At 34.9% G+C, this 25017-nt stretch overlaps 1 protein-coding gene across 5 annotated transcripts in view; it reads left to right on the top strand.

Annotated features, from left to right (window-relative positions):
* Positions 1-25017, top strand: part of Ack-like (activated Cdc42 kinase-like) — a 190611-nt gene that overhangs the window by 92656 nt on the left and 72938 nt on the right. The window contains exon 2 of one of the 5 annotated variants that reach the window (XM_081736494.1): positions 2793-3053. The exons of the other annotated variants lie outside the window; for them this stretch is intronic. The gene's annotated coding sequence lies outside the window, so the exon portion shown is untranslated. The remainder of the gene's footprint in view (positions 1-2792; positions 3054-25017) is intronic. 5 annotated transcript variants of the gene reach the window in all.

Genomic DNA, 25017 nt, shown 5'->3' with positions numbered 1-25017 from the left:
TCGAAGATTTGGCTGAACTATTTTTGCGTATGAGACTTCTAACATGTCTTGTTGACAGCTTAACTTATTTTCAAAGTAGTCAATAATAATAACATCGAATTCCTTGCAGCACTATGAACATAAACTATCGCTGTTTCCATGACCATGGGTACACACACAATGGAATTCATTTAACACCCTCTAAATCGAAAATCTTACGGGAAAGGCTGTGATAATAGATTTTTAGCGTCTGTACACTACAAAATTGTAATTATTTTCACTCCAATGTGGCGATGCTAAATAAAGAGTAGTATTTTGTAGTGTGTGTACGATTTTCTTTCTTTCTTTGCTTTTATCCCCACGTAGAACTTAACCGGTTTGATATAAGCCGATGAATAGACTGCCAATAGTTGTGCTAGGAATAATACTGGGAGTTTCGTGTCACGTTAAATTTAGTGAGGCAGATGCCAAACGCGATGTTATTAAATTATAAATATCATATAATGAAACAATTGCGTGTGGGTGTCAAAAGGGCTTTGTGCAAGGGCGCCCATCAAGGGAGGGAAGGTGGGGCGCTCACCGCCTAGAGAAATTGTACCTCAGAATATCGAAAATCCAACAGAATTTTTACATTAGTTACAGCAAAATTTGAAACTATTTTTGAAACGTCGCTTATACTTGCCCCCCTTGGAAACCACAACATGGGCGCCCTTGGCTTTGTGGGATGATTCTAGAAATCCACGGTGCTCGGAAACATCAACAACAAATTCTGGAAAATAATTCTTCACGAAAAAAAAATCTAGACCAAACTGGGTGCATGTATCGTCATACCGAAGCTGTATAGTTCACAAAAAATTAGTCGAAACAGTACAAGAATTTGAGGAGTAGGGGCTTCGATGTCAACCCTGAAACAATAGATGGAATTCATGAGGTCTCCTGTAAGCCGACTACCATAAACCAGAAACAATAAACTAGTACACATTCCAAATCCACAAATACATTAGTGGAATTTATGGCTCAAAATAATCACTAAATACTTTTATCTGATCTTAATCTGACTTTTCGTCTTTATGGTCCGTTCAGTGTCGTTCAGACAAACGTTGGGCGGTTTACAGTATTTATGGACTCAGGTTGATATGATAGTTTTCTTTTCTCTCTCTCTCTCTTTTTTTTTTCATTGAACACACAGTATGTACTTCATGGAAGTTTTATTATGTGTAAGAAAATAAATAAATTAAATAAATTCGCTAAAAAAAAATAGGGGTAGTATTTCGTAGTTCGCCTTTAATTCGACCCGGAAGCCTGTTCGAGTTTTGAATTAATCGAAGTGTGAATCAAGATTTATGTAATGGAAAGTGAATGTAAATTGTTTCGATATTTATAAATCAATAAGTGATTTATTGGTTTGTTTTATCTACAGTATTTTATAGAAGTTCGCAATGTGATTACTAAACAACAATTTTAATTATTATAACATAACTTTCTTTTAATATTCGTTTTTTAAAAATAAGTATTCGCCAGGTTAGAAATATTGTTGAAACTCTAAATGAGATTTTTGCGTTCTAACAGGGGCGGATCCAAGGGGGTGGGGCGATCGGCTCCCCCAGAAGAGGAAACTTTCTTATTTTATATTTAAATAAAACCCATCTCAGAGTTTGGAGCTCTTAAAAGTAGCTCTAAGTAGCAGTATTACAACCCACCGCACCTCCCAAGAAGTCCGTCCTGGATCCGTCCTTAGCTTTAGATCATTAGACGAAAATTTTACCTCCATCAGCTCTGACCTCCCCCCTTGGAGTCTAGCCGCCCCTCCAGGACCCCGTCCTGTATCTGCCCTTGTGTTCGAAATACTAGGCATTACTGTGTTAAAATATTACACAATAAAGTTGTAAACTTTGAAGTTGGCACAATTAACCAGAGTACTCCACAATATTAGTTGTTGATAGTCTTCGTGCTTGACTATTAATGCAACTTTAATTAAGTTCCATTTTTAAGCTAAATTATAGACCGAATCAGCAATCCGCTGTGCTCCCTTCTTATTATTAAGAGATATAACCTACTCATATATATATATTTGTGTTCTGAAATACGGCCTATTTATATTTGTATTACATGATCGTTTTCCGTAGTGGATTAAAAATGATCTGTCATGCCTTTTCGCTGTCCGTTGCTAATTCTCGTATTCACTTGAAAATAATTTATGAATGATCACGTGCTACTCGCAGATGGGATTTTTTTTTTTTTTCCTGGTACAAGAACTTGTCCGTGAAATTTTAACTTGTATTGATTGTGAACCCTGAAAGGACAAAAGGTGAAAGATCTCTAGGAACATTCTCATTGAATGCTAAAAGGATTCCGTGGAGCTTGTCTTTGCCAACAGTACGTATGTTACTTCTTACACTGGGCACTTTGTAATTGAAAGCAATTAACAGTAATCATTTATGCGCAGTATTTCAACTTCTTTGTATAAATTCGTACAGTTTAGAGAGGAGTGTTTTGAAGTGATGTGTTCTTGTCACTTCGTTTCGATTGACGTCATAGATTAGTTTTGTCGGCTGAGCAACATTGCCTTTTTTTTTTTTTCATTTCTTCATGAATGATATTCTTTATTTCTATGTTCTGTCATCCTTTTTTGCTATTCTGTAGGAAGTACAGTATGTTAAAAAAAATGGTCTATAATTTGTGATACCTCCCACAGTCTGTTTTGATTAAGGTAAATGTACTTAAGAATAGGCATATTAGGCATAGGGTAGTATATAATTTACGTCGGTAAGCTTATGTTAATATTATTGTTTTAAAGTTTGTTTCTCTGACAGGTAGGGGAGACCGGGTATGGTTGTAACACTTTTTACATTTTTATCCATAACTAGACTCCAATTGAAGAAAAATACGAACTTTTGCACGTGATCGGAAGTTTGGACATCCTTCTCTCAAAATACCTACCAGTTATCAGATAATGTAAAGTATTTGCTGAGATATAGTGACAAAACAGAGACCATCCAAATGTTACAACCAACCCCGCCGTTGAGGTTGGTTGTAACAGCGATTGGGGTTCGTTGTAACGCGCTGCATCTTCGGTAAGTGGATACAATTGCTATTACATATATTGCAATATTAACAAAAAATTAGATTATAAAATCGATATTTAATATGTTCCTCTGTTATAGGTTTAGAGAGTGACATAGAGTACTGTTGAGAGAACTGTATGACTAATGAAACTACTGTGCTTTATATATATATATATATATAACTCTTTCTTCACATTGGAAATATATCTTAGTAGCAAATGGATACCTAGGTCTACAGGTTACAGTATACATACAATAAAATAGGTAATAGTTTGATGAATGAACAGAATTGTATGATACATTTAGGTTTACTATGAATTTTACATATCAGGTTTACCTAAAGAAACGTAACCCGTAAGGATCTTTACAACTCTTGTTTCGATAACTTTTTATTACTTTTCGGTTACAACTCTTTGTTTCAATATGGTGACTTTTTTTTAAATTTAAAACATCCATAACTTCCTTACTGTTGATCTAGAGAAAAAAATGAACAAGTGTTTTAAGAGAAAGTAGAAATGGTACCAAAATCTGTGCAAGGATTTGGAAGCGAAGACTAGTCTTCAATCATATTTATTTATTTATTTATTTATTAATCGAAAGTTGTGGTGAATTTATCTCAGACCGATTTCAAGTTGTAGTATCGTCTGAGAAGCCTTAAATTAAACACACTCCATGTTTCCTTAACATTGAATAGATTTTACGCAAAATATGATCTAACAGACAACAGACAGACATACGCGAATGTGTGTCCTGTCGAATGATAGAAGCTTATGTTTTTAATATTATTTAGTTAATATATTATTATTTTTTATTATTATTTATTTTATTATTATTATTATTATTATTTATTTTATTATTATTTATTATTTTATTTTTATTATTATTTAGTTAATATTATTTACATGGAAATGTTGACCTAATCAAAATTTTAGTTCAAATCCCAATCTAAACCGTAAATTTCTCTCTGTATCCAGTCTCAATGTTGAGAAAAAGATAAATAGACGTTAGTTAGCTTATAATAAATCTAATAATAATAATAATAATAATAATAATAATCCAGAAGATCCAAGATTACATAATCGAGAGAAAGACTAAAAACACACATACACACACACACACACACACACACACACACACACACACACACACACACACACACATATATATATATATATATATATATATATATATATATATATATATATAAATCTTGACGAGCAAGCTGTAACTATAAAGGCAATCAATCTGTCAATCTGTCGTTAACACGTTTTGTGTGAGAACTGTAACAAAGAACATGATGGAGTAGTGCATGGCGAATGCAACCGGTTTCTCAAGAAACTTATAGGAAGTTGTAACGCCAGTAGCAAGATCGAAAATAGCCTTTTGCTGTCAGAGAAAGTCATCTCATGTGTTACATTGTACCCGTTGTATAGAATTAAATCAACCCATGAAGATAGAAACTCTTCAATAACAGAAGCACAGTATTCTAGGAACATAATAATATTTAAGAACTCGTTAGTACAACTAATTTTACTCTGACTTTCTATTTTATTCATAGAGAGTGATTGTTTTTCATTAAATCTGAACACTTCTTAGACTGCAAGAATAAACTATAAATTTTCATTAGGATAGCGTGAAAACATGTAATATAAAAGAAGGTTGTCAATAATGTAAATTTCTGAAGTATTTTTTAAAAATAGCACGTGTAACTCCTTGCGTCCCTATGATAGTTTTACCGAAGTGTGAAACACATATTCATCTGGGCTGGTGTGATCTTTTGTTAATGTGGACGTTTCCAGGATTTGGACATCGGACGCCTCAATTACATGGAAAGTGTACTGCTAAACATTCTGCTTGGAGAAGATGCTATCGCTATCAGTTGTATACATTTTTGAAATAAGTGTCATCTTCTGATATTTAAACTGTACGATCATTAACAGTCAATATTGTTGAAGAAAGGGGAAGAAACTCTTTAAAAATAGATAAATGAATAAATAAAAATAAAGCTATAAAATCGAAAGCTAGTTTAAACAATTTTGAGGGAGGAACTGGGCAATAATTTGGGAACTTATGAAAAGTAAATGTAAGTTGTTAATAGTATCGAAGAAAATATTTATTTGAATACCATTAGTCGTGCCAAGTGAGCTTTGTGGTGGACAAACACCGTATACGCGGTTTTTTTCTGGGCTCTCCCGTTTTCTCGCACTTTCTTCATTCCACCATTTCATTCATCCTCATCATCACTGTCTCTTTTAGCGTAGCCGGCTTAAGCGTGGAACGTAAAACTTAAAAAGATTTCATTTCACTTAATTTCGAATTCCATTAGCTCGATTCCTCCCTCTATCCACAATTCTGTCACGTAATATCTATTTCAGATTATTTGAACACATTCTTCTCCTCCTCCCCAACAAATTTCAATGATTTTGTGTTCGTACCAAATGTGCGAAAACAAATCCAGACTATATCTCTAGCATACTAGCAATTGTGAAAGGCATGTTACTTTTTAACTTAAAAATTTGAAAATCCCGTGTTTCAATATCCCCCTTGCCTAGGAAATTTTAGGCTTTTTAAAATATTTAATTTCTAGTGGGGAGATAATAGATATTTCTCCTTTCATTATAACAGGAGAAAACACTTAACTGTTGCATTCTAAAGAAAAGAAAACTCTGAAAGTAACCAGGAATCAAAGAAATTTGGACAGAAAATTTAATAGGAAGGACAATATGCAAATTAGTGGACGCATTGGGATTTCTGTAACTCTTCTGAAAATGAAGTAGATTTCATGGAACAAAATTATCATTTAAAATTTATGAATAAACGAAAATTTTATTATAACTATCCTTTTGAGGCAATAAATTTCGAGAGGTAGAAAGTTTAAAACATTATCCACAAGTTTCTTATTTCAAACATTTTGACACGATGTAAGAGAAAAGAAAAGTAATTTTGTGAATAATGAAGTTTTACTTGTGTATTCAACTAACATCATACACAGAATAGCAGGTCTGGTTTTAATTTTATCAACTGAACTTCTATTAGGTTCTAATAGAATATCCAAACTTCTGAATAGTGTTTCCGAGCAGGGTCAGTCCATCTGAAGTGGTCCAGAAATTCTAAAAATGGTTGCTCGACCATCTCCGAAAATTATAAAAATTTGAGTGTGACGAACCTTGTGTATAAGAAGGTCAATAACACGTTGTCGTATGTACGAGTGTTCCTAAATGGCGGCCATCTTTGTTGTCGGTGGAGTGCCAATTTTTGCATTTGCAAGCGTTTACGAAAGCTACAATTGCTCAGGATGTACGAATCAAACGAACACCAAACAAAAACATTTGTTTAGGGGAGAGAATAAGGTACACGGTGAATATGAACTTTTGCGTCTAAATAAAAAATTCCGGATTGCAAACCAATACATGAAATCACCAGAAAAACGAAAAAATTACACTTTTAAATGGGCTGTATTTTGGAATGGCATAAAGATGAGGGGAAGGGTCATAAGTTTTGTGCTGAATACTATTGCATGTAAAGATTGTATAGAAATATCCACAGCTATGATACTACTGGCATCGTAGATTTATGGCGGTTCGAAAGTTGAAGTTTGTGATTTTGATGCCATTTTTGGGGCCTAATATCTCAGGAGGGCAAAGTACTAAAAATTGCTGCTTATGCCACAAAGTAATTCTGTATGTGAATAAACTATTGCAAAAAAATCATGACTGATATTACATGGAGAAAAGTGAGGACCATGCATAGTTTTTGAGATCTAGCATGAAACATATCCAAACATTAAAATTTTTCTGAGCTACGACCATCATAAGCAGCAATTTTTAGTACTTTGCCCTCCTGAGATATTAGGCCCCAAAAATGGCATCAAAATCACAAACTTCAACTTTCGGACCACCATAAATCTAGTATCCAGTAGTATCATAGCTGTGGATATTTCTACAGAATCTTTACATGCAATAGTATTCAGCACAAAACTTATGAACCCTCCACTTTATGCCATTCCAAAATACAGCCCGCTTAAAAGTCTAATTTTCTCTAGTTTTTCTGGTGATTTCATGTATTGGTTTGCAACCCTTCATATTTATTTAGACGCAGTTTATATTCTCCGTGTGCCTTAGTCTCTCCCCTAAACATTCGTTTTTGTTTGGTGTTTGTCTGATTCGTACATCCTGAGCAACTGTAGCTTTCGTAAACGCTTGCAAATGCAAAAATTGGCACTCCACCGACAACAAAGATAACCGCCATTCAGGAACACTCGTACATACGACAACGTGAATGATGTTATTGACCTTCTTATATACAAGGTTCGTCACAGTCAAATTTTTATAATTTTCGGAGATGGTCAAGCAACCACCTCTGGACCACTTCGTATGGATTGACCCAGCAGAAAACGAGATGTAAGCGAAATTTTGTACCTGTAGACGAAGCTCGTTTTTTTACCCGTTGCTTGGTTTATGATGTTTTTTTCTTGTCTTATAGCTTGTATATAGGCAATTCCTAAAACACATATATGAAATTGATAAGATAATTATGTATCCAAAATGATACCTGTGATGTGGTGGGTCATAACTTCGTTTGTTCCCTTTGAGTTCAGCGCCCTTTGCAGCAGCGATACTATATGAGAGCAGAACTTAACAGCTTAACATAGGATCGGAACACATGTTCTCCCGGCAGGAATCGAGCAAGGTTCTCATAATTTGCACTTACTAGCAATCAATACAATAGGAGTTTGAAAATCATTATGACAGCCAACCCTAGACTGAACATAGGATTGGCAACTGCTGAATATTGTAAACGTACTTTCTCTATTGTAGAATCCATTATAAGGAAACAAAGTTACTTGAATAAAGAGGTCATAAAAAGCTGAAAAAACTCTGAATTTTAAAAAACCCAACTTTTTATGAAAAAAAAAAACATCTCAAAAAAGACGGCTTTTTTCATCGCTAGTCCTGTGCCATAAAGAACACTAAAGACTAGGGAATTTCCTTCTTATTCCTCCCCTTTGTATAAGAGAAACAGATTTGATACGCGATGAAGTTTGTTTCTTTAGAAAGCTTTTTTTTAATGTAAACTTTCATGTAAAGTCAGTCTTGTGTCAGTTTTCGTTCTGAACGAAAGTCTTTATCAATAGATATGGATATGCACAAGACGAGACAAGAAAGAATTTTCGAGACGAGATAGCCTCAACTCTTGTATCGTGCGTATCAATAGATATATTGTGTGATGCTGGTTCTCTGTTGGAAATGCATTGTCATCTGCGGTTTGTGAGGTTTTCATACTGTATTTAATTTCTAAAATATTTTCACTAAATGATGGCTTAGATTACTTGCACATGGTGATACATTATTTTTATATATATCATTTGTTTCACTGTTTATTCCTTTCGAGGAACATACGCTGGTTAAATCGAAAAATGAAACAAGGTTTAACAAAAATAGATATCCTAATCAAGTTTCCGACATTGGAAAAACAGAGCAGATCATAAAAGAGTTGGGCCAAGATGCCAATAACCTGGTCGTGTCTATTTTTATGTTGCTTTGCCATATGGTTCATCGATGAATGCGTTTCTATATTTAAAAGAAGTTTCTCAATCTAATGTTCTGTGATTTTTTTTTTTTTTTTTTAGTTCCTTTAAATATTTTCCCACTCAACGAATTGAGCGTGGACTACTACTGTCAAGTCTCTTAGTTTATGCACTAAACCAGAAATTCAGTTATCCTCATTTACTTGAGAATAAAGAAATTAAAGGTTTCTTGTCAACCAATTTTTTAGTATATTTATTACTTATATTATTGTAGACAATTTAAAACATTAAAGCCCGATCAGAACAAAAATTCTTTAAGGTACTCCTGTATGAGCGATTGGCTGACGCTTGTGATTTCGAGTTCGATTGCCGTTGCGATATTTGTTCCAAAGTGGCGTAGTGGTAGACCGCTTACTTCTGGAGCAAGAAGTCCCTGGTTCGATCCCAGACCATGTGAACTTGTGGTGAACATCATGGCTCCTCGGTATTGGCATGTTTCTTCCCATATTCATAGTCTACCAATTCTTTCAAAAACATCCACTTTAATAATTCTTCTCCTTTAGCGTGAAATGTTATGTTTAGATGCAAAAGTACAACTGTGTGACATTAAATATTTCACTTATTTCAACACATCATTTCATACATTCCAATTGTCATTGGCGTTATTTATACGTTTCTATGTGGTTTGTTCAACTTTTCAGTGAGTAAATTCTCTCTTTACACAAATTTACACCGAACTCCGAATTTCTTATATTTCCTTAACGATGTTTTATGGTTCCGTATAAGAATTTGTGTCATGTGGATACCAAATTTTCTTCATACCTAAATGAATAGTTCGCGTTCTCATTCCAGATACCTTGATTTGATCTCGGTCCAAATACCCTGTTTCAGAATCTCATTTGAATAGTTGTTCGACTCCTCGATGCTGAAAAGGACACTAAATCAATCTAGTAAGGAAACTCAGAAAATAATATTTCCCTCCTTCGCCACCTCCCCATTGAGTTGTAAAGCAATACGAGAGACATTCATACATCATTTTGTGACGTACGACCAAGATCTTGTGGATGGCACTATTGTAACGCTAGCAGAAAATCCGGAGAGCAGCCCGTTCTGTGCTCGGGAAATATGTATATTAGAACAATCAATGTTCAGCCATATTATCAGACACTGACAAAATTGAAGCGACCTGGCCTTCTGATATCTGTCGTTCTCCTTTTAGACGACGAGATCACTTCAGCATCGACGGCAACGCAAAACAGCCTTTCTGTTCTCGGTTGGGAGCACCTTTTCCATCCACCGTACATTCCCGACCCCGCGCCCAGTGACTTATAGCATTGAAAAAGGCTCTTAGCGGAAAGCACTTTGAAACCAGTGACAAAGTGAAGACAGACGCATTTTTTCCAATAGGTCTGTTTAAATATTGCAAAGCATTATGATAAAATGTATCAATGCTCTTGGTTCGTACATGAAAAAATAAATGAAGCATTTTATTTATTTTCACAATATATTCTTTGTTTCGATAAACATCTCTATCCATAGCCACAAAGGAAACTTATTTTCGCATTTTCCCTCGCAAACGGATACAGTGTTTCTGTTCGTTTTTCTGTTACCTAATAGCGATCCTCTTTAATAATAATAATAATAATAATAATAATAATAATAATAATATAAAAAGATAGTATGATATCATAATTGATAAAATATCGAATATTTGATTTTTGAGCGTAAAGTAATGTTGAATTTAATATATTTTCTGTATAAGAAGCTTCTGTAACGAATTAATCTCAGCTGCATATGTTTAGACTTAAGATAAACAAATCTCAATACTGTTTGTAATGGCTGTGTCCCTCACAACTTTTCATGCAACTAAAACTGTCTCACGTTTGATTTACTATGTAATCTTTATAAATATGTTATTGTAGGACTCACGTCAGAATTGAATTTCACGAAGAAAGAAAAAAAGAATTAAAATATATAGCTGAACTAGACAGATACAACGACTATAATTATCAGTAAGAATGTTTACAAATCCACTAATGATTTTTCCAGATTCTTGGGTTGCTCAAGGTTTTCGCGGCATCTGCTTCCCGTTAATCTGACAAATGCTTCTGTCTGATCCTGAAATGTTCCACTAAAATTCATAAAATAAGAAGCCAGCTCTTCGTGGTATTTGTAAAATTATTTATTTGTTTTAAATTAGCTGGAAGAGGATTATTAGGTTTCCAAACTGTGCTATGCGTAAGGGTCGAAAGGCTTTATAGAACACCATTGTCCGTGTCCGTCCGTCTATCGACAGTTATCAGAGCAAAAACGGTAATAGATATCGAGATACGATTTTTTGTAATCGATTTAGCCCCCCAAGGATAGGTTCCATCTCCATTAAACTCTCCTTTCAAAACGGAAGTGGTTCAGATTAGTCATATGCTGTTTAAACGTTTAATGCCATGAAACAAAAATTGTGACAGATAGCGAGAAGCTGTGTGTTGTAAAGATTCAGCGTCTTAAGACTAACATATCATGACTATCCATAAAATTATACCGAAACCGGAAGTCATTCAAATTTACTATTACTTCCGATTTCAATACTGGTTTCAACGTTTATCGCCACAGAGCGAAAATGGTAACACGAGAAGCTCTTTTTGTAAACGATTCAGCGTCTCAAGACAACGTATCATGACTATCCACAACACTACCGAATCCGGAAGTGGCTCAAATTCACTATTACTTCCGGTTTCAGTACTGATTGACATAGAGCAGAACGGTAAATGCTATTAAGATGCTGTTTTTCGGAATCGATTTAGCGTCACATGGATAGGTTCCGTCTGCTTCGTTGACCCTTTATTCAAATCGGAAGTGGTTAAAATTAGCCATTTCCAGTTTCTTATCGCGATTAAACGAAAACAGTAACAGATAGCGAGAAGCAGGTTTTCGCAGACGATTCAGCATTTCAAGACAATTGAACGTGACTATCCACAACACACTACTAAAATCGTTTTTGTTCACCTGAATTAAACCTATCGATTGATAGGCCCTACATGTCTCTCCTTTGTACGTTTTCTCGTTAAACGCTAATAATGTTGTAACTAAAAATAACATTCAGACATTCATTACTTGAATACATGTTCGAATAATACTATTCGGGTTCTTTGTTGAGATATCGGAATATTCAAATTCTAAAAACACCAGCTGAGATCTTCGATGGATAACTTTTGGAACTAATGGTAAACTTGATGTACGAGCCTCTTGTGTTTTGGTGTTCCATGGGATTTCAGTTTCCTCTCGTAACAATTGTACTAGTTATTTCGACAATATTCACTTTATCATTCTTTCGTTTTACGTAAAGACTATGAACACTGGCTGTGAAACTTCAGATTTCATTTCAGTTACCATCTCTGATAATCAGTTCCGGAATACCTTAACAATTAAGGTGCATTCTGGAGTTTTGTTGTTTCGAACCATTGCATCTCTACTGAAAATATATTTTCCTTAAACATGTAAATGTAAATTTAGTAAATGAATTCACCAAATCACAACTTAGCAAAGAGAGAAAGCGAGTTTGAGTAGCAGTTTTGGTTAACCAGATTTTTTGTAAGAAAATTACAATCGAGAAAACTAAATTAAGGTTTTTAAGGAAACCTTATGTAATTCCTGATAATAATATTTTCGCAGAATAATTTACATTAAATAGGCTATGTAATATTTCAACCGGTTCATGTTGATCACTAAAAGTTTGTGTTTCTTTATCAAATAGAATTAATAAAAGTTTTTTTGTTTCCTGTTCAATAGAAATAACAATCTTGGTTTCTGTACAAAATAGGAAGAATAAAGAAAACTGGGCCCCTGAAGAGGGAGGATTTCCGGCGGTTGCCGGATTCGCCGTTACCATAAAAGAGACCTGTGGGTACTGGTTAACCATATCTTTTTCTTTAAGATACAATGACAAACGCATCTTATCGATAGTTAGCAGTATATTCATTGCAGTGTCAAGGTCAAGTAGACTGTTCTAATCTACTGTTAATATTTGCTTTTGCCCGTATTTCTCGGTATTCTTCCAACAGCCATAACTTGAAATGTTGTATTTTGAACTTTATCCTATAGACAAATTAATTTAAAATGCGTATATCTGTTCACGATTAAACTTTAAAATACAAAAATTAATACGTAATTTTATTCTTTCCCTTAACTTGTTTTAGTTTCGGGAGGACGATAAATTACTTTTGTTCGTGTATGAGGCAATAATTAGACATCCATGCCGTTATGCGGGGCTCGAGATCCTAACTGCCCCATTTATGCTCGCCAACCTAAATAAGTCAGCTAGTTCTTTCGGTATATATATATATATATATATATATATATATATATATATATATATATATATATATATATATATATAATATTTGTCAAACATCGCTAGTGGCGAATTATCATACGCTTACCTCAGTTGAAAAGTAGAGTGCTCAGTTGTAGAGTGCTAATCTCTGATGCTTGGGGTTGCTGGTTTGATTCCAGCTCTCGCCAAGTGGATTTTTGCGGTTGATAAACCGTATATATATTGTCTGTGAGTTCTTCCGCTTTCTTCATTGTACCGTTGTACTTATTCTTATCATCATCGTCTCACTCAGCCCTGGATCATAATCGTAGGACGTTAAATTAAAAATAAAAACTGCTACTTTTGAGAAAATAGAACAGGTGACTAATTTCCCATACCTCGGTAGCATTATTAGTGATGATACGAAGTGTGAACGTGAGATGAATGCAAGCATAGGAATGGTAAAAGAAGCCTTTAGGAACAAAATACTATTTTGTGGAAGCTTGAACAAAGAGTTGAGAAAAAGATTGATAAAATACTTTGTGTGGAGTATTGTACTGTATGGGTCAGAAAACATGGGCATTACGCAGAAGTGATGAAGAACGACTGGAAGCTTTTACAATGTGAGTGTGGAGGAAAATAGAGAGAATTAGCTGGGTAATGCGAAAAACGAATGAGAGGGTTTTCGAAATAGTAGGGGAAAAGATCAATTTTAGATATTATTAAGAACAGGAAGAGAAACTGGTTGGGACATTGGCTAAGAAGTAACTGTATTATGAGGGACGTGTTAGAGGGTATGGTGGCAGGAAAGAGAAGGAGAGGACGAAGGAGACTACAATTGATGGACAATATCAAAACAGAAAACTCGTATGAGAATACGAAGAGGTTAGCGGAAGACCGTGGAGCATGGAAGCTTCTCAGTTGCGGCAAGTGACGTGCCAATAATGGCAGAATACCTATAATGATGATATTGAATATTTCATTTAATTTCAAACTTCAATTCTTCTTGAGTTTCTGACGAATACTTCAGTATATTGGTCACTTTATTTTCAGTAATGTAAGAATATGTGCAGTAGTGTAGGAAAAATAATGTGAAGGTAAATCAACTAGTTTGTAATTCAACTGTTGTCATAGTTTTAATTTATACAGAGATATATGTCTGTTACTTGTGTAGGATAACATTCTTGATCCTTGTATGAATATGAGAACTTAATAAAAAAAAAATTCAATGTCTTTATCAGAGATTTCATATGAACAAAGGACAATAGCTTGGGCCTTGAGGCCCATTCATTTAGTTAAACCTGTAACATATGAGTGCGTCGTGTAAGAAATATATATATATTCAACCCTTTGTCATGGGAAGTGAGATAAACCCTTCGTGCTTAGTTCCCACCCATTATTTCCATTCATGTTGTGTCCTGGCTCTTTAGAAGCGTAGGAGGGTCCTATTGTGATTTAAATGGGAAATAGGTTACACAGAACATTATTTAAAGAGTTCGTTTCTGATCTATTCAGCATAGCTTTCTCGCTGCAAATTGCAGAGATTTTGGTTTATATGTGTATTATACTAGCCTGATACTGATGAAGGAACTAAAAATATGAAAACCATTTGTATATTTAAGCAGTATTTTGGATATTATCAAGCAGAAATTGAAATTGCCATCAGCTTAAGAATCCACTCCAACTTTCCAGGTATAACAATTAATCAATAATGTCTTCAGAATCAACAAGGCAGAATCGATTTTGCTTATTTGGAATTTAACAAAACTTTTCAGTTTCAATGTTAATGTAGACGTACAGTTTAACGTGGGGTCTGAACTTGTACAGTGAGCTTCCATTGAGAATTTGAACAAAATCGAATTTTGGAAACTATTCTTAGTTTATTAGCGGATATCTCATTATGAGACACAGTGGCTGTGGCTGACGTTATAAAAGATGTCTTCTGGGACGAAATAACTGTTAAGATACCAAGGCGGTATTTTCCCTGGCGTGGCTAAGAAAGCATGAACACAACTTGAACTCACCATGTTCAATACTAACCAAATATTTACAAAGCATGTCGGAGAAAGATTGTCGTATATTTTCTTTACCACTAAGAAACTGGAACAAAGGCAAAAAACAATTATTTAAATACTTACATAAATAAGATTTGTGTGAACTTCCTGATTTTGCTCATTCTTTTGATGTTTCGAAGAAATATAACCATATCACAATGAGTTCATATCAGATTGTCAATATGAAGCCGACTCTCAAAGTTCCCTTAGCATTTTATGTGTGTATGCTATAATAGATACAAATGTTCGCTTTCTACCTGTTTAATAGCCTGCTTCAGGTACAAATCTAGCATACACAAAAATATAGATTGGGTGTTTAAATTAGAGCTTATCGTCTCTTTCAGCAGCAGACTATCTGAGACGAGAACCTACAGCTTAACATGGAATCCAAACCACATGAGCTCCCGTCGGGAATCAAACTCGGGTCTCTCCAAGTAAAGATAGGCACATCATACTTGTTTATAGGGATTTTATGTGCATCTTATGTTAGTAAGTTTTAGTTACTTCTTTTACATTTTATACAAAACATATAACATTTTCACTTTTATATTGCTTGTTTTGCCTAGTGAAACTAGCATTTCAACTTTAAATTACCATTTACTAGTTCTGTCTCCTTCTATAATTTAGTGTGATTTAATCTTCCGGAGTTTCGTATTTGCACATTTCAATTTTCTCTTCTTTCACCAAGCTCTAAAGAGAAGTTCAGAAACCTTTCACGAAGATCTTCTCGTTCCTTCTGCAGGTAGTTTAGTCGTATCTTTAAAATCAATTCCACAAAATGTGCATAAAAGCGTAATTTGTTAGCATTCCTGAGAAGTTAGCGGTGCCTTCTGTTCAAGGTGATGGTATTCGAGATTACGAGGACCAGCGGAGGTTGAGTCGCACTCAAGATGTTGTAAAAGGTTGGTTTTAAGAGCCATGAGGTTGTTGAATCATTTCTCTCTTTTTTCCCATCATTCTTTTCTTCGTGTAGGAAATGGATGTGGTTGTTGTTCCAGATTGGTACCATACATGGAAGTTTGAATGCACACGTGCCGTTACACCAGTTTCTCTGCATAAATAAATTAGAGAGCTTTTATTCTGGATTAGGTTTCCAGGAAAGCATACAATTGTAAGACTATCATTATATATATAATGTAGAAATCTTTTACATGTATAGTAAAGCAATGTTAACAACTTTCGTTTCTTGGAAGCAGATAAAAGTCTTGGATGATGATGCCTTGGTTTTAGTTTTGCCATAGGGGCACACTGTTTTGATTTATGTTAAACCACAATTTTATTGGCAGCCCTAACACGTAATTCTTCATGGCATATTCTCTTAACACCTTTGTTCCTACGTGAGTGGAATGGGAAAAGCAACACTCCCTCCAACTTATATTAGGGTCTTTGGGTAGGCAAATTGTTAGAACACACGCATTTGTGTCTTTTCGCTTAATTGACAAATTTTCTTCCTACTCCTCCTTCAAATTCACTTCCAACCGCAAATTGAAGGTACAAAGTAATTCTGAGGGACTCTACCCCTGATCTTTAGCGCTCGCACAACATTTGAAAGATGAAATATAAAAATAGAAGGAAAAAAGTGAGACGAGGAATAGAGGGCATAGACCATTCATTTCCAATTGACCGATGTAAGACGTAGGAGCTGTTTTTTTATATTCGAGGAAAATGCTGAGATATTAGTGGAGCAAATGAAGAGAAAGGGTAAGGGAATGGAATAAAATAAGTCTTGGCAATGTACAAATAATCGTGGATCTACGAATAGCGTATATGAAAAACCATCTTCTACGCCATCCGATATTCTTGTTTGCCTATTATCACTGTCTTTTATATGACAGCGGTTTTCCTGTCTGCTGCTCCTTTTCTCTTTTTATGGTTTGCTAAGAATGAGAGCAGCAAATTGTGACATCACAGAGCATCCAGTTGGAAGGGACTGAATTAGACAAACAAGATTGACACAGCTTAATGCCTAAGTTTCCTCCACATACGCAGCAATGGCGGATCTAGAAGATAAAAGCTGGGGATGCCAGCCAGAACCCAGACTATAATGTGTACATCATGAGTTTACTATAAAATTTCAAAAAATATATAAATAATAGCATCAGTTACTGTTGTCACGCAAAAAACTTGGAGGCCTAGTCCCGGGCTAGATCCGTCACTGGTTAGCAGCCTCTCAATGAAATGTATAGGTGTCAAATTGCTGCTGAAATTAGTAGAGGGTGAAAACTAGTGTGGTGGATCATGTATCTCGGTTAAAGTTAATTTAGAAGGACTCGTAGTGTATCTCACAGCTAGTAAGATTCTCGGTGGAGTCCCTTTTCTGGGGCATAAATATGGTATATTAAACAAAAATAAATAAATCCACATTTTTCACTTTAAAATCAAAATAACTAAGCAAACAAACAACAATAACATAGCTTTGGTTTTACAGTGACATCAAGCACACAAATTAGTATTTGTAGCCAAGTCAACAACGAGAAGGAGGTAACCGAGGCAGATGCGACATACCTAGGTCTAGTACGTACAGAAAGTTTCTATAAATTTGAACGTAATTTTGGCCAACAACCTAGCTTTGTTAGAAGGATTTTATAAGGATGTATCTTCTTTTAGAACGGAATTTTCAGAAAATTTATTCTCCTTCATATATAATATATTTCATGGGTGTTTTAGGGATGAATTATATATTCACATGTACGCAATGTTAAATCAAGTTTCAATGCACAAGTTGTGATTATAAATGTTCGTTTTTTTGTCATAAATAAATTAAGCAAGTTCAGTACCGTCAAATGGGGTGAATAGAAACATGGGGGTGAATAGAAACAAAACTCCCAGATTAGTTTTGGATTTATCTGGACGATAAATTAATCAAGAAAACTGAAATTTCTTAACATAGTCTTATACGGCTAAAGTGTCCAGGGCAGAGACAAAATGTTTTACTGAGTTGGCAACACTGAGGTAGACGGCAGTAGCATTAATGTGTTACTGAAATCTTACACGGTATTTTAGCGATCCTCAAACTTTCTTGGTAAGTATGACATTTTCATATTTGTTGCATTTCAACATATGCCTATTTTGTAGTTTGTTGTTTCATTTACTGACGTTCATAGTAAAAGTTTTCCTTTTGTAAATTATTTTTAATCAAAATTTAAATTTACTGGGTTATTGTTATGATTTTTAATTAGTGGGGTGAATAGAAACACTTCTTGGGAAATTCTTGAAATTCCTCAAGGAGTGGAAAATTCTTGAGGAGCAGAAAAAAGGACCTGATAGGAATGTATCAACCATCTCTAAGAACAAATTTCCAAGTCTTCTGGAAAAAAAAGTGTGAAACTGAAGGAGGAAAATATCAGGGCTGGATTTGAAAAGTGTGGAATTTTTCCCCTTTGTCGAGACCAAATACTGAGGATGTTGCCAAAAAAAGACAATGAACGAGAAGAAACGGAACAGCAAAAGTCATCTTAGACTGTAAACCGTTCCCTTATGGATCTTCTCAGGAGCATGAGAGAAGATAAAAAAATTAAATAAGGGAAGAAGAGAGTACGAATAGATGTTTCTGGTAAGAGTTTTGGTTTGTTTTCTGAAAATGATACATTTTCATCAAATCACAACGAAACTCAACCTACCTTTGTATTGTCGGAAGAGGAGAAAGACAACACTCCAGAAGACAACATTCCAGACGATCACGAACTAGATGATGGTTTTCTAAAGCTGGTGATTTTGCTGTGGTAAAACGAGAAGCTAAAACTCGATGAGACTATTCAGCACCCAAGTGCGAAAATGGGAACATGATGCATATGTGGGAGTGTTTTATAAGAGAACACATAAACAATGAAATTTTCAGAACGAAACTGTTGGGTTTTATTAGGAGTTCGTCAGCACGCTTCAAGTATATGATAACTTTCGGGCACCTTCGTGGCTAAGCGGTTAGCGTACGCGCCTTTGGCGTGGGAGACCCGGGTTCGATTCCCGGCGGGAGCTCATGTAGTTCTGATTCTACGTTAATCAGTAGGTCCACGTCTCATATAGCCTCGCTGCTGAACGGGACGTAAACCTCAAAATCAACTCAACTCATGATAAGTTTCCCTGATGATTTCAGTGGTTTAAATCTTATTCAAATATCATCAAAACTATATGGTCGTTTATACCTATATTGTGCATTGTATTGTTTTATAAGTTTGTAACTTATGTAATACTGGTCTTATTGAACTAATATCTTGCATGTATCAAATAAATAGTTCGTTTCAACAAATACGCTGTTTCTTTTTTACCTTTCCAATAGTATAAAAGAAACAACAATGAAAATAAAGTAATTGTTTCTATTCACCCCATGGGTAGGGGTGAATAGAAACATTAAGAAAAATCAAGGTGAAGAAAAGTGGAGTTGATAAATTAATATGACGTTTACTGAAATTCATTAGCATATTAAGACCTTTCTTTTGGAATAATCTGAAACGCGAAATCTTTAACATTACCAGACTTATATTCTCATATAGCCAAAAATGTGTTTCTATTCACCCCATTTGACGGTAGTCTATATTACCTAGCCAAAGACAAAGCAACTAAAAGGGGTTTCAGAAAATTATTTGTCGTGTGTGGCAAAGATCTTATTTACAACATAGTTTATTGCAGTCTAGTATTAGAGAATCATAAAAAAAAAGTCAATCTACAAAATATCATTGATTATTTAAAATATGACTTCTAGTGACCTTAAAAGTGACATGCTAACGTATGCCTGGAAATACTGAAAGACAAAAAGCATTCTTAGCCAGTTCTGGCCGGCCAGACGCATTGGTTGTTGCAGAATATGTAGTCAACTCATCGGCTTCTAATATTGTTACTACATTTAACGTGCTACAACGGTAGACGCTTAAAGAAAAAAAAAAAATCAAAGAAACCCCCAAAATATTAAACAACACTGACCAACACCGACATTTGAGGGAATCAAGGCCTGAACCAGACTCATAAAGGCAAACATAGGTATTAGGCAGCAGAAGGAAAAACACATGTTTTATACAGGGTGTTTGAAAAGAACACCAGAAAACTTTGGGAATTGAATCTTCACACGAAAACATAAAAAATATAACCAATATGCTAGCGCAAATACGTTATTTTAGGGCCCACCGAAAATTGGTTGAAACGATTTATAAAGAGAATCAGAACTAGAAAACGGAATGTTGAATGATTTTTCAGAATTTTCTAAATAAAAGACGTGCACAACCATATTTATTGGTTTTGTTTTGTAAAGTAAACAACATTCATATAAGGATTAAAAAATGCATGATCCTGTTTACATTGAGGCGCATTTATTTATTTAATGAAGAAAACTGCTTTGCAGTATGCAATCCGCATCACTAGTTGTCTGTTCATTACAACGACAGCCACAAATTGGTGTAAATATTGCACGGAAACAAACTGGTCGTTCAGAAATGATAACTTCTCATAAAAATAAGTTCATTATAACTACATGCAAACGGAATAGACGTTTAATCGCTCCGGAAGTAACAACAAAACTACGGAAGAGCTGTCCCAATCGCTTATCAGATAGGATAGAGGTCCAAGCATGCAGATTTGTGGTTTTGAGAGTACGGTTGCGCAAAGAAACCACTCCTTTCAGCAGGAAATATCGCAAAAATGTACCGTTGTGCCATAACATAAATACCAGACTGATGAAAAGAAGAGTTTACTCTGCACCGAAGAATTTTTCGGTTCCCAACCCCATATGTTTGTGCGTTTCCCTTCCAAAAGCGCTTTCATCCCGATATGTAATACTTGTAAAACATGGAAAAGATTGTGTTACAGGCATGTGGGAATGTTTTACAGGTAATAAAATTGGTGATTTAGTTCAAATCAACAGATTAATGGAGAAAAACGTGTATCACAACATTTAGGTGATGCAGGCAAGTCCATTAGGAACGCGGATTTTGGGCTGTATCATTGTACTGCAACAGGATAATGATCTGATATTCTTCCAAGTTACGCAGTAATTATTATCTGCAAGACAAAGAATAGGCTCAGATCATCACAAAAATGGAATGGCGGTCAGAGTCACAGGATTTGTCACCCATCAAGTTCTTGTGGGATGAACCTCACATAACAATCCGTGGACACGTGCCAACGAATACTGAAGATTTTTTTTTTTTTTCCAAATCTGTTGGAGTCTCATAACTTCACAAAAGTTAAATCAGTTGATCAAACAAAGCTTGGGATTTGTAAAGCCCTTATCAAGGCTAAAGATCGGCACTTCGATGAACGCAAACTTCGTCAATAAACTTGTCTCGGTGGAAACAGTCAGTGTATTTTGGTTTCCTTATATGATCACTGATGTTTATTTTCAAAAATAAGTCCAACAAATAGAGGTTTGCATAGATACTATGTATTTTATTTGGAAAATTCTGAAAACGTAGTAGTGTGCTCCGGCTTTTAACATTTTTTGTGTGAGTATTCATTTCCAAAATATTTGCTTCCAAATATTCTGTATACTGCATTCTCAATATAGAAATATGTACTGTGCCATTGTTTACTTGATCTCTCTGGACCATTTAGATGCCGAGTAGCTTAACTTTAAAAGAGAAAAAAAAGAGAGAGAAACTGCATTCATTCACTTCTATAGATGGATACCATTTTAGAGATATTTTTGTAAACTGAAAATTGTAAAACCGCAAATTACATAATTATGTTTGGTTGCAAACGTAACAAAAATATATGAATTGTTCATGAGATATTGAACTTCAAATTTCACTCCTCAAAAATTAGATCTGAATTTAGGTCACTCGGCATCCAAGGGTACAATAAGCAGTTTTACATTTTCAACCTCTTCATGTACGACCATCATGATGTTTGCAGTCATGTGTAATTAAACTCATATATATAATTAATTTTGCGTGTCTCCTTCCATCTTGATGACATTCATGTTAATTTTGAATGGTCATGTTGTGTCTATAATTGGATAGTAAAGTAACACTCAGCGGAAATGGCAATAGTAGTCTCCCATAAATACATAAGACACAATAAGACCGTGGTGACGGGCTGTTCCAGCGTTTTCCGTGTGATTCTCTGGACTAAATCAAGTGTTGTACGTGTATAATTGCATAGGGACTGGAAAATACCCAATGGAAATAACTTCACTAGTTTTATGAGTATCTTCTGTAAGTGTAATACGATGGCTTCACTTGTCGCCTTACTGGTTGTAGTTACCACATTAAATAGTTTATTACGTCTATGCTTGATCAAAATTTAATCAATTTTATCTATAATTAAATATTTTATAGAAGAACAAGGAGGATGTAATTTGGCGTATTCTGTATGAGCTAATAACGTACTCTCATTCCCGTTCAATTTGAATTAAATTATTTATTTTATTTATTTATTGCTTCAAAATATATAAATTCACACATCGTTCCAAGTAGAGGAGTCAGTTTATTTTAAGTTGAATACTATTTTCGTGAAAATACTAGTGCTGTTTACTGTTTAGGTAGTGAAAGTGTTGTGTGTTAAATAGGCATGATTATCACTTGGCGCTGCTTGGATGTGGTGTATTATTTTCTTTCTTTCTTTTCTTTTTTTTTTTTTTTTTTCTCGGCTTGCGCCCAGAAGAATGCAATTGTATCGTACAAGTGCTTTACGTTTAAAGAAATAGCCATGAATTTTTATTCATGAATTAATAGTCAATACAGCATTGAAGGACTTTTCCACACAATTTCTTTTGAATTCGCTTTCGGAAGCATTCGGCTGTGACTTGAACAGCTTGAACCGTTTGCTGATTTCACGCTTTGCGGAAAGGGCGTAACGTGACTGAGAAAAGCACGATGGTTTTATAAATTATATAACCTCGGCATTAAGAATTAATCAGGCAACCATGTCAGTGATATTAGTTAAGCGGGCGTGAATAAAAGCGGAAATAAGGGGATAAAGATATATATATTTTTTTTAAAAAAAATAATATTTTGGAAAAAAATCCTGTTGACCCACCCTAGAATTTTAGAATGCTCTTTTACTCTTAATAGTAAGCGGAAGTATACAAATGCAAATTTTCTTTGGCTCTGTGAAAAGAATCCCCCATCACGTAGCGGACCGTCATTGTCGGGAATGGGGTAGAGCTAAGAGGGCAGCTTCGTTTATCATACATGTATTACTTTTGTATCTTTCTGCATGCCCTCTGCATACCGCTACCGGATTCGCGGGTGGTTGGTGGGAGACCTTAATAAAGGATGGAAAATGAACGTCTTCCTCTGACAAAGGGGGATGGACACCATCTCGTACTATCTATTGTGTGAATCCAGTGTTTTATTTGTTTTGTTAAGAAAAAGTATAGAAACAAAATGTTTTAAAAAATCCACACCATTTTATTTGTTACTTGTTTTGAATTTATAAGTGTTGCGCTTGGTTAATTCATGCTTTTGTTGTTTCATGTATCTATATTATTATTATTGCGGGGCCATGTAATTAGTCGACGGGATGATGCTTTAGTGCACTTTTCCTCCTTGATCACGTTGGTTCATACGGATCATCCGGTGACGGCGTGCCGAAGGGATTGCTAGGAAAGTAGCGTAAATTCTCCCTGTAAGTGCCCTGTGGTGTTAATTTACGGCGTTCATACACTGCTTTTATTCAGTGGTGGCCATTGAATTGCAATGGCACTTGTTGCAGTAAGAAAATCGGAAACAGAATGTAGAAACTTTACTCAGCAACTAACCAACACAACTGTGATGCAAAAACTAACAAGTGGCATATGAAAATAAATTTAAAAAGAAAAAAATGTAAATTGAGCACACTTTACGCGCACATATTTCGCAGTTTCTCTAGGAAAATTTGAAACATACTGGGGAGCGATATCTGGTGCAAAGAAAATTGCTGCCATGAGTTGTTCTATAAATTTTATCGGGCTCTAGTTTTGCAAATGATAACGTTACATTACTACTTTTACTTCTGTGGTGTCATTTTTCCTATTTTTTGATTCTCTCTTTGTAGATTCTACTTCGTTGCTCCTATTATAATCAATTTATTTGTTCCCTTATCACACACTTCTTCCAAAATTTCAAATTGCCTGTTGTATTGTGCAAAAGAAACTACTACCCTAACAACTTGTGCCAAATTTCTAGTTTAAGGTCCCACGTTTATGCCTTTTAACTAAGGTGACAGACGGTTAAAAAAAGCAAATGATTACGGAAGACATTGTGGAATGAAGATGTGGGAAGGAACGGGAGAACATTAAGAAAACCCACAGATACAATGTTGTCCACCAAAAACTTATTTGGCCTGGAGTCAAACCAGAGATCCCTTGCACCAAAGGTAAGCACTCTATAGCATTACTTTGTTGAAGAAATATTCGTAATTAGAGAAGTATATTAGTACTTCCTGTAATACTATTCTAAATACTTGCTTATGAATATTCGTTTTTAAATGACTAAAAGAATCCTACACTACCTATACAAGCGAAAAATTAACTTATAAATTGCGTTTACTTTTTTTTTTTTTTTTTTTTTTTTAATGTGACATTATATTGCTTAGACTTCAGCATACCCACGTGTATAGCACTATTGCAACGATCAAAATCTTATTAACTTCTGGGATAGGAGAAAACAGAGTTAATAATCTCTCCAATAGTCCATGCTGCATAACTTGGTCGTTGTAAGCCCGTTGCAACGTCAGAGAAATAATCGACCCTGTAATGGATTGTTTTCTACTTTTTGAGCAGTTTAAGGGGGGGGGGCGATGTGGCTCTGTACGTGGAGGTCCTGCTTCGATCCGTGGCCAAGTACGTTTGTAATGGACAACATTATGTTTGTGGGTTTTCTTGGGTACTCCTATTTCCTCCCACATTCTCATTCCACCAAATATATCATAATTATTCACTTTCCTTGATCATCCGTTTCCCTTAGCCTAAAGGACATAATCATGGAACGTTAAACTCAAAGAATTTACCATCTATTACTAATGATTTTACTTGAAAAATTTCGGTCGCTACGCAAGTTGCAACACTAACATTATTCGCCATTTCTTTCATTTATAAATGTTTATCATCAATTACACTTTATGGGTAAACGATCATTAAATAGTGATCCGTGCTCCTTTCTCATAAGAAGTCCA

This window comes from Thermobia domestica, chromosome 13 (assembly GCF_964235325.1).
Source record: "Thermobia domestica chromosome 13, izTheDome1.hap1.1, whole genome shotgun sequence".
Classification (NCBI taxonomy): domain Eukaryota; kingdom Metazoa; phylum Arthropoda; class Insecta; order Zygentoma; family Lepismatidae; genus Thermobia; species Thermobia domestica.
The sequence above is the reverse complement of the archived record's forward strand: the minus strand, read 5'-3'. Positions and strand labels throughout refer to the sequence as shown.